This window comes from Pituophis catenifer, unplaced genomic scaffold, assembly GCF_029215685.1.
Source record: "Pituophis catenifer annectens isolate HBS135680 unplaced genomic scaffold, rPitCat1.0.hap2 SCAF_2, whole genome shotgun sequence".
In the NCBI taxonomy this organism is placed as follows: domain Eukaryota; kingdom Metazoa; phylum Chordata; class Lepidosauria; order Squamata; family Colubridae; genus Pituophis; species Pituophis catenifer.
Genome location: NW_027256882.1, coordinates 169198379 through 169207943, shown reverse-complemented (window position 1 = coordinate 169207943; position 9565 = coordinate 169198379).

Here is a 9565-nt window from a genome sequence, read left to right as displayed (position 1 = left end):
AAGGGTACATCTATGGAAATAGTATGGGATGCAAGTAAAGCGTACATGCGAGGAATTTTGATATATTTGAATAATAAATATAGAAAGAAACAGGGGAAAAAAAGAAAAGAATTAGAAGATGAGATTAATAAACAGGAATGGGCTTTAATAGCCAATCCAACAGATAAGAAAATTAAAGAGGCAATCAATTTATTGAAGGGTCAGTTTAATATGTTAATAGCAGATCAAGTGGCAACCAATTTACAATATGGAAAACATAATACTTTTTGTAACGCTAATAAACCAGGCAGGTGGTTGGCATATTTGTTAAGGAAAAAGCAGAAAGCAAGGACAATAGAGAAAATAAAATATAAGGGTAAGGAGGTTTATGAGCAAGAATTGATTAAAAAATCTTTTTTAGAGTTCTATTCAAGGCTGTATACTGGTGATAAAATTCAAGATACAGATATAGATAGATATCTGCAGAAAGAGAATATTTATATAACTTCAAAAGAGCAGAGGGATAGCTTAAATCAACTGTTAACTTCCGAGGAAATTATTTTTGCAATTAAGCAGTTGAAAGTGGGTAAAGCTCCTGGAATGGATGGTTTGGCAGCTATTTATTATAAAAGTTTACAGGAGGAAATGGTGGAACCATTGAAGGAATTATTCAATAATATACAACAGGGAGGAGAGGTACCTCCAACTTGGAAGACAGCATTTATTTCGCTGATCCCAAAAGATGGGCAAGACTATACAGATCCTAAAAATTATAGGCCGATTTCACTTTTAAATACAGACTATAAGATTTTTGCTAAAATTTTAGCAAATAGATTAATGACAGTTATGCAGCAAATGATTCATCATGATCAAACTGGTTTTATAAATGGGAGACAAATGAAAAGTAATGTAAGGCAAATTGTTAACTTATTAGAGTATTTGGGAAGGAAGAACCAGGTCCCCGCAGGGCTAGTTTTTTTGGATGCCGAAAAAGCTTTTGATAGATTGAATTGACAATTTTTATTAAAACTAATAGAAAGGATGCAATTTGGAGAACATTTTACACAATCTATTAAGGCAATATATCAAAAACAAACAGCGCAAATAATAATCAATGGTGGTTTAACAGATAATTTCAATATAGAAAAAGGAACAAGGCAAGGTTGTCCCTTGTCTCAGTTATTGTTTATTTTGATGCTGGAAATTTTATTAAATAAAATACTTGGGATGGATATAATAAAGGGAATTAGAATTACAAGTATCTGGTTTTAAAATAAATACAGCTAAAACAAAGATAATAGCTAAAAATATGGTCAGAAGCCAGAAAGAAGAGATTGAAAGGTTAACAGGATTTGAAATAGTTAAGAAGGTCAGATATTTAGGGGTTTATATTATGACTGCAAATATGAAATTATATCAGCATAATTATGAACTGTTATGGCAAAAAATACAGAAAGAGATGGAAAATTGGAAAAAATTGCAACTGTCTTTGCTGGGTAGAATAGCCGCTGTAAAAATGAATATTTTACCAACATTTTTATTTCTTTTTCAAATGATACCTATACTCAAAAAAGATGAAAATCTGAAGGAATGGCAGAAGGGCATAAACAAGTTTGTGTGGGCAGGGAAGAAACCACGAGTTAATCAAAAGATAATGCAAGACACCCGAGAAAGAGGTGGTCTTAAAATGCCCAATTTAAGATTGTATTATGAAGCCGCTACCCTCTCAGCAATTACAGATTGGATAAATTTAATGGATGAAAAGATATCGAATATTGAAGGATATGGTCTGGTCTACGACTGGCATGCTTATCTATTTTATGATAAGAAAGTAGATAAGACTTTTAAAAGTAACATATTAAGAAATGCTCTACTGTGTGTCTGGAAAAAGTATAAATATAAACTAAAGGATAAGTTACCAATATGGACAGTACCCAGACACGCGATAGAGAATATAAATTTGGAGCAAAAGCAAGATAAGTTTTCATATAAGGAACTCCTTTATAAGGAAGGAGTCAGATTACAATTAAAATCTATGGAGCAATTAAGAGAAGAAGGAATTATTAGGACTTGGTTTCAGTATGGTCAGCTGCAGGCCAGATGGAGAGAAGATCAAAAAACTGGTATTTTGCAGCAGGATGAGAATTTGATAAAGCAAATAAGAGATAAAGGTCAAATGCATATAAAAAGATTGTATAATGTATTAGTGGAAATAGATTCGGAAACAGAGCTAGTCAAGGATTGTATGATAAAATGGGCACAAATCATAGGTGAACCAATAATGATGGATATATGGGAAAAGATATGGGTTAGAAATGTAAGATTCACACAAGCTCAAAACTTAAGAGAGAACTTTTACAAAATGTTTTATAGATGGCATTTAGACCCAAAAAAACTAGCCTGTATGTATCCAAATTTACAACCTAAGTGTTGGCGATGTGAGTGTGAAGATGCTACATATTTTCATATATGGTTGACATGTAAAAAAATTAAGGCTTTTTGGATAAAAATATGGTGGATTATTCAAAATATTTTAAGGAAAAAAAATTTACACCACAGTTTTTTCTGTTGGGAATAGTCACGGATTGTACTGTAATAGAGACTAAGTTGGTTTTGAATTTAATAACAGCTGCCAGGTTACTGGTGGCACAGTACTGGAAGAAGGAAGATCCACCCACCATTGAGGAATGGACACTAAAAGTTGTGCTTTTGGCAGAGATGGCAAAAATTTCATCATACCTTAAAGACCATTCAAATGAAAGATACATATCAGAATGGAGAAGATGGATTGATTATATACAAAAAAAGTATCCGAACAAGAAGATTCATATAGCTTATGAATGAAATATTTTTAAGTAGTTTATGTTTATAGTTTTTGAGTTATAAGAAGTTAAAGATTTAGGGAGAATATGAATGCAATAATTTGTTAGCATATTTTAGCTTTATGTTTGTGAATACTATACCCTGTGCCTGTTCTGGGAAGTCTAGGGAGGGGGGTGGGGGAGAAGGAGGGGAAGGGGGGGTGGGAGGGAGGGGGGTGGGAGGGGTTGAGGGGGGAAGGGTGGGGGGAGAAAATGTTTGTATTTCTTATAAAACTTTTCAATTAAAAAAAGAAAACAATGAAATATGATGGGATTCTCTAATAAAAGTTTTTGAGCCATTTACTATTGTAATAAACACTGTTGCTTGCTTTATTTTCCTGTCTAGCACAAGAAGGTGGTGAAGAACCTGGTGAGTATTTTATCCCATACATTATTATGGATTCTCTTCATGAAAGACCAGCAAGAGATATTTCAAAGGAACCCCAATCTATCACCCATTCCCTTCATCCATTCCCTTCATGCACTCATTTCAGGTCCTCAATGGGTCCTTGATTCCCCAGTGCCCTAACACAGCATCTGTAGCAGAGATAGGCACTGCAGAAGCTTCTCAAGGGCAGCCCCAACAGTCTCTGCCAATATGGTCAGTGGTGACCTCTAGATGATGGGACCTGGAGTTCAACAGCATATCCATTCCTGACTATCATTACACAGAGAGAGAGACACACATTGGCACCCAAGTAAAAAGAAATGACAAACACAAATATACCAAGAAAGGACAAAAAAAATAAAGATGAACAGACTCAATTAAACAAATTGAAACAAACACCACTACTATATTAAAATTATTAACAGTTACTGTGTTGCTAATGAGTTCCATATATTACTGTAATATGAACATCTCTTGATTCCATAATTTTACCACCATCTAAACTTCCTTCTGTATTATTGAAAGCATATTAATATCTTGTTCAAAATACTCTAGTTTCGCTTTTTAACCCCTCAGATTCATCAACAAAGAACAGGCTCAGTTTGGGCATCACTTCATCCATAAATGTTAGGCACTTTTCTGTTCATTAATTAATCCTATTTCCTTGGGTTGTAAGAAGGGTGGACAGATGAAACAGTTGAACAGTTGTATTTCAGCTGTGATATACTGAAGAATGACATCACTTTTATATAAAAAAATAATGTTATTGATTCCTTGAATTTGGTATTATGGTCTGAAATAGTCCTGGGTAAGGGTGACAAGCATCATCTCTATAATTATCTGGCAGGGTCAGTATACCTTGATCACTTGAAGCAACCTCTCTATTTTTCCCCCCTTGAACAGGTCTGCTTCGACTATTAATAAATCTATGTAAGTATGTCAGAGTACAATGTCTTATCTACCTGCACAATCTTCTGGGAGGTGAGATGCAGAGGGTGTCTTTCTGATACTGCTTTAGAGCTTTATCGCTTTGTGTTTCTCTTTTCTTGCCTCAATTAATCAAAGATATCCTCTAGCGCAGTGGTTCTCAATCTTATCCTCACCACAGAATCCCTTTAAATACCTTTTGTGGTCATTAACTATGGCCACGGTCCGAAAACTCTTAACTCAAGAGTTAAATCATAAAATTTCTTCAAGTTGTGGAGAACCACTGGTCTAGAGCATTTTCTGTCCCATAGTCACTTCCTCCACAATCAGTTCATATCTTCCTCTCTTTCCTTACGTGTTTCATGACTGTAGGTGGGTCCTTTTAAATGCATATAATCCACAGAGGGGGGCTCTAAACTGAACTGTTAGATCTGGGGTGAATTATGATATTTTAAAGCAGGGGTGACAAACACAAGGCCCCGGGGCTGCATCCAGCACACAAATGTAAGGGATCAACCCACATCTCTTTGGCCCGGTCTATCCAATGTGAAGAGGAAACATGCCAGCAGTTTGGGAAGTGGTGTCAAACTATCCACGCCCACCTAGTTGGCCACGCCTACCCAGTCAGCCATGCCCACTCAACCCCCCAAGGTCAACCACAGCCCTGATGCGGCTCTCAATGAAATTGAGTTTCACCCCTGTTTTAAAGAGTAAAGTATAATGGAAACATAATACAACTATCTTTATGTAGAAATAATTCTATTGATTTGCCTTGATTAGAAAAATAGGTCAAAGTGTTCTTTGATGAAAATGGCAGTTATGCCCTTTGACTTTTTCCTTTTTCTTCTCTAACCAGTACAGCCTTTACCAGTCATTGTTATATGTAAGTACTTTAATATACCAGGTATTATAACCAACACAATTTCTGTTTTCCAGAAATCACTGGAACTATTTGTTTAAGTTCACAAAAACCCAAATACTTCTGATCAGTTCTTTTTGTTTTTGGCAGAAGGTTACAAAATAATTTCTGTAACTTCATGGATTTGGAAAAAAAATATGTTGAAATAATATGGAAATCCTATTTATTTCTTCTTTTCTCCTTGGCAGACAATTTAGACCTCCTATTTGAAAAAGAAAGGCCCCATTTCCTTCTGTTCTCTGGTTTCTTCTTACACTTTAGTTTACTGACTTTGTGAGAATTACCCTTCATTCTGAGCCCCCAAAAGTCTGTTACCACTCCATGGGGAAACTTCCCTTCCCATACACTTTAGTTTCAGTGGTGGGTTTCAAATTTTTTTACTACCAGTTCTGTGTCCGTGGCTTGGTGGGCGTGGTATGGTTTGGTGGGTGTGCCATGGTTTGCTGGGCGAGACAGGGGAAGGCAAAATCCCCATTCCCACCCCACTCTAGGGTAAGGTTACTGCAAAATCCCCATTCCCTCCCCACTCCAGGGGAAGGTTACTGCAAAATCCCCATTTCCTCCCAATCAGCTGAAACTTGGGAGGCAGAGAATAGATGGGGACAGAGCTAGTCAGAATTTTTACTACCAGTTCTCCGAACTACTCAAAATTTCCGCTACCAGTTCTCCAAAACTGGTCAAAACCTGCTGAAACCTACCTCTGTTTAGTTTACTGACTGTGAGAATTACCCTTCATTCTGACCCCCCAAAACTATGTTACCACTCCATGGGGAAACTTCCCTTCCCATAATAATAAAATATTACTCGTTCACCAGCTATGGTGGCTGGGCCTGCTCCAGTTCTGGAATGCAATCTGGAATAGTGTCATTTAGTCTAACAATCTTCCTTCCTCTCTTCCTACAGTACCTGGACCTATACCTAGAAAAACAGAAAAGATAGGACTGACTAGAAATCCCAAAATGGCAAAGATAACTTGGAACAGTTACTCAATCTGACATAACTCTAACCTGCTAGGATATTGAAGATGAACTGATCAAACTTCATGGTGCAATAAGACATGAAAGAATTTAGCAATAAACCTTAACACCAATACCAATAAAGTGAATATTAGCTGCAGTAACAATGTTGTTGTAAGAGGTGCTATTTTTCATCTTCCCTGTATGGTGGGAACTCATCCAAATTGTGAGCTTTCTTTGGAAGAGTGATGCTCGTAGCATATGCTCCAAGACGTCTTGCTTTGCTTTCTTCAACAATCTGGTAATGATGAAAAAGAATGATCAAAGGGGATCATTTCAGAAGTAACCACAAGTAAGAGACAGTTGGAATGGGGATGAGGTCTTCTTAACCCATCAAAAACATCCAGAGGTGCATGCCCCCCTCAGAACTCCAAGCCAATTGGTGAAGAAAAGTTTTATTAGCAGCTTTCCGGTCTGGCTTCCATCGCCGCCAGACGGTCCTCTGAGACCGCCAGCCCCGTTGCCTGTAAAGAGCCGCCTTTACATCTGAAAGGCGGCTCGAAAAACTCCATTTCCTGAAGGAAATATGAGACAGAGCAGGCGAGGGCAGGTAGAGCCCTCTGCGAAGTCCCCAGAGTTCTTTTTTTACTCTTGGGGACGAGCTGGTTGTTGCTCCCTATTTCTGCTCGCTGCTGCTCCGGGCTTCGGGAGAACTCTGCTTGTTTGCAGAGCCAGGCACTGGGACCAGACCAATCAACGAAATTAACAGATCATCTGAATAAGCAGGATGAAATTTGGATCGGGAATCCTAAACTGCAAGTATTCTAACCCCAAGACTGATTTTAAAGTTAAAGAAGAGTGAAAGGAGGAAAAAGGAGAGCTTAAAATGGCGACTGGCTGAGGCTTGAGAAAGCTGAAAGTGAAAGTCCTTCCGTTTGAATAACTTATAACGTTACAAAGTTATAAAGCTACAAAGTATCTAGCAAAAGTGCTGGTTAGAAGTGCAGAGAAAAAATTCTTATTTTATGTTTCTTTCTTCTTAGAGATTTGTTATTGATATTGTTTGGAGAGAAGTCTTTTTCTTTAAAAGGAAAAAGGAAAAAAAATCTTTTGTGTGGATTTTAAGTTTCTTTTTTTTTTGGAGATTTGATATTGATCTTGTTTGGGGAGAAGTTTTCTTGCTTTAAAAAGAGTTTGTTGGTGTGGCAGGATGGCGCTAAAACTAATAAAGCCTGACAAACAAGCAGCAGGGGGGGGGGTGTTCCCCATTTACAATTATGTGAACAAGTTCCGAGCTTACAGATTCAGCAGAATGGTTTTAATTTAAAAGAATTTGTTATGGAGGAAATGGCAAGATATCACGAGACTGTGAACCAGAATTTTGAAAAATTTAGGCAGGAAATTAAAGAATTGATACAACTAAAGTATGATAATTTGCAACGAAAGATTGTAACAGTGACTAATGCTTTTTCAGAAATAGTTATAAAGATGGATACAAATATCAAGTTATTAGAGTCTAAAATGGAGGAAGTTGATGATAAGATTTATAATTTGGATAATAAAATACGAAGAATTGAAAATGATTTGATAAATATTCAAGACAATAGTTTAGAAGTAAAGTCTAATAAAGAAGCTGGTCACGAGACTTACAATGCAGAAGATATAAAGCAAGAGATTGAAAAAGAAGTTACAATGATGCAATTCAGGCTCACGGAATTTGCGGTTAGAATGAGAGGGTTACAGGAAAATAATAGAGATGATTTAAGAAAAATATCTGCTCAAGTTCTGGCCGGGATTTTAAAGGTTCATCCTGAGGAGGTATCTTGTAAGATTGACAAGGCCTATAGAGTAAATTCTTGGATTGCAAAGCAAAGGCAATTGCCTAGAGATGTGGTGATTTACTTCACAGATAAAGAAATAAGAAATGATATTGTGCAAAAATCCTTTAATTCTACTCTACAATTGTACGGAAGAAAGATCTGGATATATAAAGAGTTGCCGCCCAAGATGCTAAAAGATAGAAAGAAATTTGGATTTTTGGTGACTGAACTAAAGAAACAACACATCTCATTCAGGTGGGACGTTCCAGTTGGTATAATATTGAGATATCAAGGAGAAAGATATCAACTAAATACTGTTGAAAAAGCGGAAGAATTTTACTACAAGGTTCTCAAAAAGCAAAATCAACAAGAGATAGAAATTCAGGATAAGCAGAAGGAGGTGGAAGTAATGGAAAAACAACAAGTTACAGAGGTCTTTGTAGATGAGCCACTTCTGGATTCTCCTTCAGAGGTCTTAGTTGGACTACCTATAAGTACAAGAGAGGCGGCTCTGGATTCTAAGGTGATGACTTATCAAGTTACAGACCAGCATGGAAATCAATCAGTTGATATACAACTCATAGAACCAGAATGGAGATTTAAGCCACAAAAGCAAAACCAACAAGATCAAGTTATAGATCAGCATGAAAACCAAACAGTTGATATACAATTTATAGAAAGGAAATCAGGATGGAGATCTAACCCACAAAAAGTCAAGAAAAGAAGAAGCAGGTCTCACAAAAATAAAAACTTTTAAACTAAACAACAGCGTAAAGCCAGTTATCTAAGAGATGATTGAACATATGAAAAGATAGCTGAGGCAAAGTATTGGGTTATATTATCCTGAGGAGAGTGACAGACCTCTGCAGTGCTGTACTTTTGGGATGTGAAAAGGGCCTTAAACTGAATGGAATGGAACTATCTATTTTGGATTCTTTGATAAATGTACTACGTTTATGCTGAGCTACAAGGCAAGAGAGCTATGGGATTGGGGCACGCAGATGATCTTGCTGTTACCCTATGACGGTGGTTGGAATTAATAATTTGGATGAAAGACACCACTATAGACATTATATGGAATACAAATATAAAGTCACTCGGGTGGTTTTTTTTTTTTTTTTAGAAGATATTTGCTATTGATGGGGGCAGATGGTAATTGAAGATACCGAACATACTGTTGGAATTAGGATATGATGTTACCCTAACATGGGTGATGGAGCTAACAATCCAGCTGAAAGACATTACAGAAGATATCATATGGATTACAAGCTTACAGTCTTTTTAAGAGGATTTCATTTACATAAGGGAATATTTTTTAGTGGTGTGGGCAGAAGAATAAAGATACTAAGAATTATTAAGTATGGTAGTCTTGTAGGAAAGTGGGTGGAGACAGGTTAGCTTATTGATTGTTTAGTTTAAGAAAAGGGATATTATGTTTAGATATTAATATACATAAAAGATTTGATTTAAGAGATATGTGTATGGGGGGGAGAAAAAGGGTAGATTATGAGCAGAAATTGCTAAACTGGGAGATATAATAATATTATTATGCTAAATTAGGAGTTATTATATAATGTTATAGTAGAATGTTATTTTGAAATGTATAGTATAAGGGGGATATAATAATATTATTAGAAAGAAAGGGTCAGCATAGGTGGGATGGAGTAAGGGGATGTTAAAGTATTATATAATCTGTTATGAATTTGGGTTTTATT